The sequence below is a fragment of the Nicotiana tabacum genome, chromosome 6 (assembly GCF_000715075.1).
Source record: "Nicotiana tabacum cultivar K326 chromosome 6, ASM71507v2, whole genome shotgun sequence".
Taxonomy (NCBI): Eukaryota; Viridiplantae; Streptophyta; class Magnoliopsida; order Solanales; family Solanaceae; genus Nicotiana; species Nicotiana tabacum.
Window position 1 is genome coordinate 42,010,264 of NC_134085.1, and position 7,781 is coordinate 42,018,044.

Genomic DNA, 7,781 nt, shown 5'->3' on the forward strand with positions numbered 1-7,781 from the left:
ATAATAATGGTTATGTTTGTAATCAATAGTTGAAAGATGCGTTAGTAAAAGCCGCTATGTTCACAATGTCGAAATATGGCGAATAATGTTGTATGCAATATCATTTTATTAAGTCAGCAGGTAGATTTGTTCTCTTTCTTAATAACAAATGGCCTAGGAATTTATATAATGCGAAAGTTAGTGTTTAGCAATAGTTCACATAGATTGAGAATCAAATTGGTTTTATTATATATATATATATATATATATCCCAAACTCAATCATAAGCAGAATTCACAAGAAATAATCATGCATATTGGATTAAGAACAAGTGATGTAGAAGGAGATTAGGCTTATAAACTGTACTAATTTTAAGAAGATAAAATAGCCTTTGCTGCAAAAAATAAAAATAATGAAAATTCTTCGAAAACATCTCTTCCTTTCATAAATCAATTTTTTTTAGTTTCATACGCAATTCATTTTTTTTGGTATACACATATTGCATTTACGAGAAAAATGGTAGTTTTAATTACGCGTCGTTCATCTTTACTCCGTAAATACGAATGGTTTTTGCGGAATATAATTCATAAATATATATATATATATATAATTTGTGGTTGACACTCAATAAATTGAGAAATAAAATTTGGTTGATAATCAATAAATTGAGAATTCTTTTCAAGAAATTTAGAGGCGTCTCAAATAGTGATTTACCATGACTTTCACATAAAAATAATATGGATGTAATAAACAATTTGTAAACAAATTTATACTACCATCAAGAATATTTTGTGATTAGGGATACGTTCGCGTAACCTGATTATATTTCTAAAAGCAATTCGGATTATGCGTCCGCGCAACTTCGATCGAATATTTAGTAAAAGGTATTTCTCGGAGAATATCATTATTAATTTCATAAAAACCCGAGATGTGAGGTTCACTACTTAATTATACAAAAAAGGCGAATGTTATTGATTTTATTTAAGCACAATTTCGAAAATAATTATTTTAATAAAAATATTATCTATATTATTGTGTACACGTGCGCGTGACACAACTCCGCATGTTTTAAAAATATAATTTATACGTACGCGTGATTCGATTCAAAGAAGGGTCTTTAATTACAAACAATCTAAATAGAAGCGGTAACAAAAATCGTGCAATAAATCACGTACTTAGAAAATCGAGATAATTAAGCCAAATATAATAACGGTTGAGCGACCGTGCTAGAACCACGGAATTCGGAAATGCCTAACACCTTCTTCCGGATTAACAGAATTCCTTACTCAGGATTTCTGGTTCGCAGAATAATAAACAGAGTCATATTCTCCTCGATTCGGGGATTAAAACCGGTGACTTGGGACGCCTTAAAATTCCCAGGTGGAGACTCTGAAACAAACAAACAAATCCCGTTTCGACTGTCCTTTAATCGGAGAAAACTCCCCACCCGCCCCCCGCGGGGGCGGAAAAAGGAGGTGTGACAACACCTATGTGTTTCATAGACCGTCCATAGGATTACATATACAATACACCTATGCAATTTATAGACCGTCCATAGGGTCACATATACAATATACCTATGCATTCCATAGACCATTCATAGGGTCACATACACAATACACACCTATGTGTTTCATAGACCGTCCATATGTTCACATATATAATACACCTATGCATTTCATAGACCATCCATACGGTTCACATAACACCTCATTTATGCACATGGCCATATATAAACTGAAAGTGACATGATTAACATTACATTAATACATACATGGTGAATTAATAAGTTGATTTCAATGGCACATGGCCCAAATTCGTTTTCCATAAGATTCATCAACATTTAGCATAGGACATCGCACTTCTATCTCATTATTCACTCTCTTGTCATCTTAAGGTCATTAGCTAAGTTAGTGATTCTTGTGTACTTAACATCGAAGTTGTTTGCATTTATTATTTTTGAAGCATACATACTATGATTGAAACCTATTGGAACATACAATGCCTCATAATTCTCATTTTTGCAAGCGGCTACATTTCATGTTCATACTATCACTTCCTTTTTCTTGCCATGGGTGACCATAGAACTTTACTCATGAGAATGTAGGAGCTTATAACACATTGGAAACAAAAATACAAATACGTTCATCTCATAACCTTTCACATCATATAGCACTTCATTCGTACTTTCAACCACTTACAAAATCATTATTTCATTGGCTCTCTTGGTCATTCTATGATTCTTCATTCATTGCACGATGCCCATATCTCATATTCCACACTTTCATTTCTTTACTTTCATGGATCATTCTAATAAACATCAACATATAGAATATTTCGGAAATCACAACTTAAGTTCATAGTAATGAAGGCTTTAAAAACAATAGATTCCTTTCCAAAAAAATGGAGCAAGATGATTAGCAATCGAAGAACAAGTTAAAATCATAAATGAGTAACATACCATTTATTCTTGAAATACTTTTTCCAAATAAGGCAATACAAAACTTCAATTCATGAATATGCAGGAACTTAAAACACCTTGGAAATACTTACAAAGCATAGCATTAGATAAAACGGTAACATTTGGGCATGGCATGAGTACATAAGCTTTTAGGCAAATCTATTTTCGAAGTCATTTTAGAACAGTTGAATCAAGGCTCATTTCATATTCTTTCTCACATCATTTTATTTCATTGGCACCATTGGCCATAAGTATAACTTTCATTATTGGAACGGTGGCCAAACTTTGCATCTCCAACCCACTTCTTTACCTTTCCATCATCTTTATAGGTTATCCACAACAAGACATTTCTAATCAAGACTTTAGGTAGACATATGAGAAATTAAGAGTCATAAGCACATCGTGTTTTTCTCACACAATTTGACATCATAACTTTCATTTGGAACATGACTCAAAGCCATAATATTTGAACATATTATTCTTGAACACATTCCCAAAGGATAACATAACATGATAAGAGCATTCGGAACACATATTGAACATATCTCTTTTGGCACAAAGTTTATTCAGAGTAGTTAATTTATAATGAACAGCTCGGGACTTACAAGAACATCGTAGGATTCAATTCTAAGAGGAAGTTTGGCTAACATACCTGAAATTCGTCTCTTCATAATACTACATCAATCCACTACACTATGAAACTTCGATATACAATATAAATCAATGGGACCATCATTAGTAACAAATTCCATAGTTTAGGCCATTTAGACACTTTATCGAACATCTTGTAGGCATAAATCTCTACATCTTATAGCCATAGAATTAGTTCATACAACTACCACCATTTACCAATAATTTAACCCACTACCATTCTTCAACATTTTATAACTTCCAACATCACATGTATGACCATCAATCCACACCCAACTAACAAAATTCCATCAAATAATCACCTTTCAATCACTACAATGGTTATGTATTTAAATTGGGAAATTATGGTTTCCAATCACTATCCCATGAGTTCCAATACTTAATTCATACTCATATTCCCATAATAAATCATGCATATAAGTCTAAGGGTGTAGTATTACCTTTTGGAAGAAATCTTGCAAAATCCTCCTTTTGAGTTCTTGAAGAAATTTCTTGAAAATCTAAGGATTTCATGATGGATTTAGTTAGTTCTAGTGTGGAAATGATTGGATTTTCACACCAAGATAATGGGAATTGCTTACCTTGAAGAAGAGAGGAGTTGGTAGTCTTGAGAGAGTGGAGAAGAGCTCCAAAATCCGCCCAAGTAAAATGAGGGAAATGAACCCCCAAGGTGAGTACTTAAAAAGGCTTTAGGTGGGGGTAGCGTGCCAGGTCAAATGCAAAATTCCTATACTTCACTGGTTTTTCAAAGTTGCTGAGAGGGTTGGTGAGCCACAATCCGCGTGTTGCACGAACCCAAGCACGCTCTCAGTTATTTTCTTTTCCATTTCTTGCTTCTCCACTCACCCTTAATTGATAGCTTGTTATGCTATAGACTCGAATTGACTTCCAAACCTTCATATAAGTATGAACCCATGTTTACATAATAATATCCTTTACATTTAATGTTTCCAACTTATCACACAGAAATTCTTCTCATTCACAAAACTCTTTAATTTGTTCCAACACACCTTGAACATATATTTTTATTTCAAAATGACGTGGTTCTATCCCATATGTATCCTTTAATACTCGAATACATTATTCCCAAATACCGCTGGCGCACATTAAAATCTTAAATCATTAGAAATTTTAACGGGGTCATACATTCTACCCGTTTAGGATCATTTGTCCTCGAATTAGATAACCACAGAAACACAACATGACAATTTGATTATTATATGAAGCTTATCCTTCTACCTAACCATAGAAGCACACGACACCTGCATATACACCACCCAAGTATAGAAACATATAACATATGTATATATGCTCATCAACTTATATATATGCTCGTCATCTCGTATATACATTATCCCCAAATACGTAGCATGTATCAACAAGACCATTTGGAAAATGTTTGCTCGTTGAGGTCAAGTTTCAACTTACCTCTCTCCCGAGCTAGCTCTATTGTTCAAAATCTATCTTTCTTTCTCCAAATCTAACTAACTTGATTCAGCCAAAATTATACTCTATGAAGTCAATCCAATTTATAGGACTCAATTTCATAAGTCAAAGGATAAGCTTAGGTCAAAGTCAAGAAAAGTCAACATCGCGCACACATGGTCATTTCTTCTATTTCTTGTGCAATTTTTGAGCCCTTTGAAGAGGGGTTTTCATCTTGCTATTTAAGGTAAGTAATTCTTACCCAATGTAAGTTAAATACATAGGTTGTGGGTAGATTTTATCATGTAAAATTGTGAAAATTATGGGTGTAATTGAAAAATCTAGGTTTTGATAAAAATGAAATTTAACCATGAAAATAATTAGTGAATTAGGTGAAAATTATATATTTGAGTTTGTTAGGTTATGTGTAACATTTATCTTAAAAAATTTCTAGAATCCGGGCATGTCGTCCCAGTGGTTTTTAGGAATCTTTTAATTAGGGTTGGTTAATTGCTCTAATATCTAAATTATTCACTTTTGAGTATATATTGATTAATTTATATAATATTTAGCTAGCTTCAGATTGTTTGGCACCAAGTTGAAGCCTTAGAGTGAATTGATGGGCTTTGAGACAAGGTAAGTCTCTTGACTAACCTAGTGAGAGGGAATCTATCCCATATGTGTTTTAAATTACTATTTGCTTCAAATTGTGGGAGCTACGCACACACGAGGTGACGAGAGTCCGTGCATAGCTACTAATTATGCTTAAGTCCGGTTAGTTTTAGGATCCAAATCATGAAACACTTGTATTGTTTGTACTCTACTTGTTAATTTATGTGCCTAAATTATATTGAAGCTTGACAAGGGATTTGTAAAGATCGAATTTTACTCACTTTGAGTTTTGGCGGGTTACTTGAACGTTAATAGAGATTGTGCTTCCTTGTGTATTAGTCTTGTAGTAGCTTTTAAATCGGATGTTCAAAGAGTATTCTCTCTTATTGTGGAGGGGGCTGAACGCCTCTGTAGTATAATAGATCCATCTATGGTTCGTGCCGCTTGACCCTTGGCAGGGTACACATTATTCTGGATCGGACCATACGACCTTGGCATAAATCGTGTGTGTTAATGCTTGGAGCCTGAATACACTTGATATTATTTTTGTAAATTGAGAGGTTATAATTTATTTATTGTCCTGAAAGTTATTTGGAGTCAGTATGTGTTAGTTGAAGACTTTTGAAATACTACCATTTAAAGAAGTATTTAATCACTACTTGCTATTGTGGTATTATTATTATTATTATTATTATTATTATTATTATTATTTTATTATTATTATTATTTACATAACCCATGCTTATTTATAACTTCTGTATTTCTGTATTATTAGCCCATAGTAGATATCGATGTCGACCCCTCGTCACTACTTCTTCGAGGTTAGACTTGATACTTACTGGGTAAATGTTGTTTATGTACTCACGCTACACTTCTGCACTAATCGTGCAGAATCTGAGATAGGTGCATCTGACAATCATTACAGCGCGCACCCCTGTTACCCCGAGGCTTAGTGGCGAGTTTCTTTCTGAGTCCGTTCTCCAGAACCTGGAGTCTCTCTTTTGTATTTACTTTCTGTCTATTCTACTTTAGATAGTAGTTTAGTGTTTTTTATATTAATTACACTAGTTACTCATACATTTGTGACACTGGGTCTTGAAAGCATGCTAGTAGACATTCGATGGTTTTTGGGTATTTATATTACTGTACTTTCTCCTTTATGAGCTTACGCTTACTTTATTAAAATTTCCACTTCTCATTTGATTAATAAAAACAAATCAACTACTTTGAAATTGTTAAAAAGAATAAATACATGGTTGGTTCACACGTTGGCTTGCCTAGCAGTGACGTTGAGTGTCATTATGACCTATAGGAGAAATTGGGTCGTGACAAATACCACTTCACCTCTTTGATTTTTCATTTCAAAGGCAAAATTGTAGATTTGAGTTAGAATCACTTATCCATATATTGTAGATGAAAAACTCGTTAAAAAATCGCATCAATCCGAGCTCCCTAGCTCCAAGAATAATATAATAAACTCATAACACAAAATGGGATAATTGATAGAAAAGGCCAAAATTCATTGAAAATTTTACTTGTCGTGGTGGCCAACCTGTCGCATGGCACAACGCAACAAGTGTGTGACATACAATATTTTTTGATTTTTTATTTAAAGACTCCTCTAACATCTTGAAACTCACCTGAACCCGTCAGGATCTCTCCCAACAATCCTAACATGTCCAGTTATCCTATATGAACTTTTCCATGTACTCAAAATACAAATCGAAAAGATACAAACTAAATTGAAAACTCAATTTACCATAAGAATCACCAAAGCTTCAATCTTTCGTGCAATAATGCTGAAATGCTCCCAAGCCCCTCGGGTCATAATTCGAACATACACACAAGTTAAACTAAGTCATATAAACTTATTGGAAGCTTCAAATCATGAATCAATGTGGGTATACTAAAATCGACGGGTAAGCTATTTTTGAAGTAAATATAGTTTTGACGATGAGACACGAGGGGATGTTAATGAGAGACTAGAGGTATGGAGGCAGGCTCTGTAATCCAAAGGTTCAAAATTGAGTAGGACTAAGACGAAATATTTGCAGTATATTTTCAACAGCGTGATGGGGGAAGCGGGCGTGAAAGTGAGGCTCGACTCACATGTCATCCCCAAGAGAGAAAGTTTCGGGTACCTATTGGTCAATTATCCAGGTAGATAGGGAGATCGACGGGTGTCACGCATTGTATTGGGGTGAGGTTGATGAAATGGCGGTTAGTGTCGGGAGTCATGTTTGACAAGAATATGCCACTGAAACTTAAAAGTAAGTTCTATAGAGCGGTGGTTAGATCAGCCGTATTTTATGGTGCCGAGTGTTGGCCAGTCAATAATTCACATATCCATAAGATGAAAGTAGCCAAAATGAGGATGTTGAGATGTATGTGCGGGCACACTAGGCTGCATAAGATTATGAATGAAGATATTCGAGAGAGGGTGGGCATTGCTCCCATGGACGACAAGATGGGAGAAGCGAGGCTTAGATGGTTCGGGCACGTGCGAAGGGGAGGCCTAGATACCCGGTTAGGAGGTGTGAGCGGTTAGCATTGGCAGGTACGAGAAAAGGTAGATGGCAGCCTAAGAAGTATTAGGGTGAGGTGATCAGGTAGGACATGGCACGACATCAGATTTCCGAGGACATGACTCTTG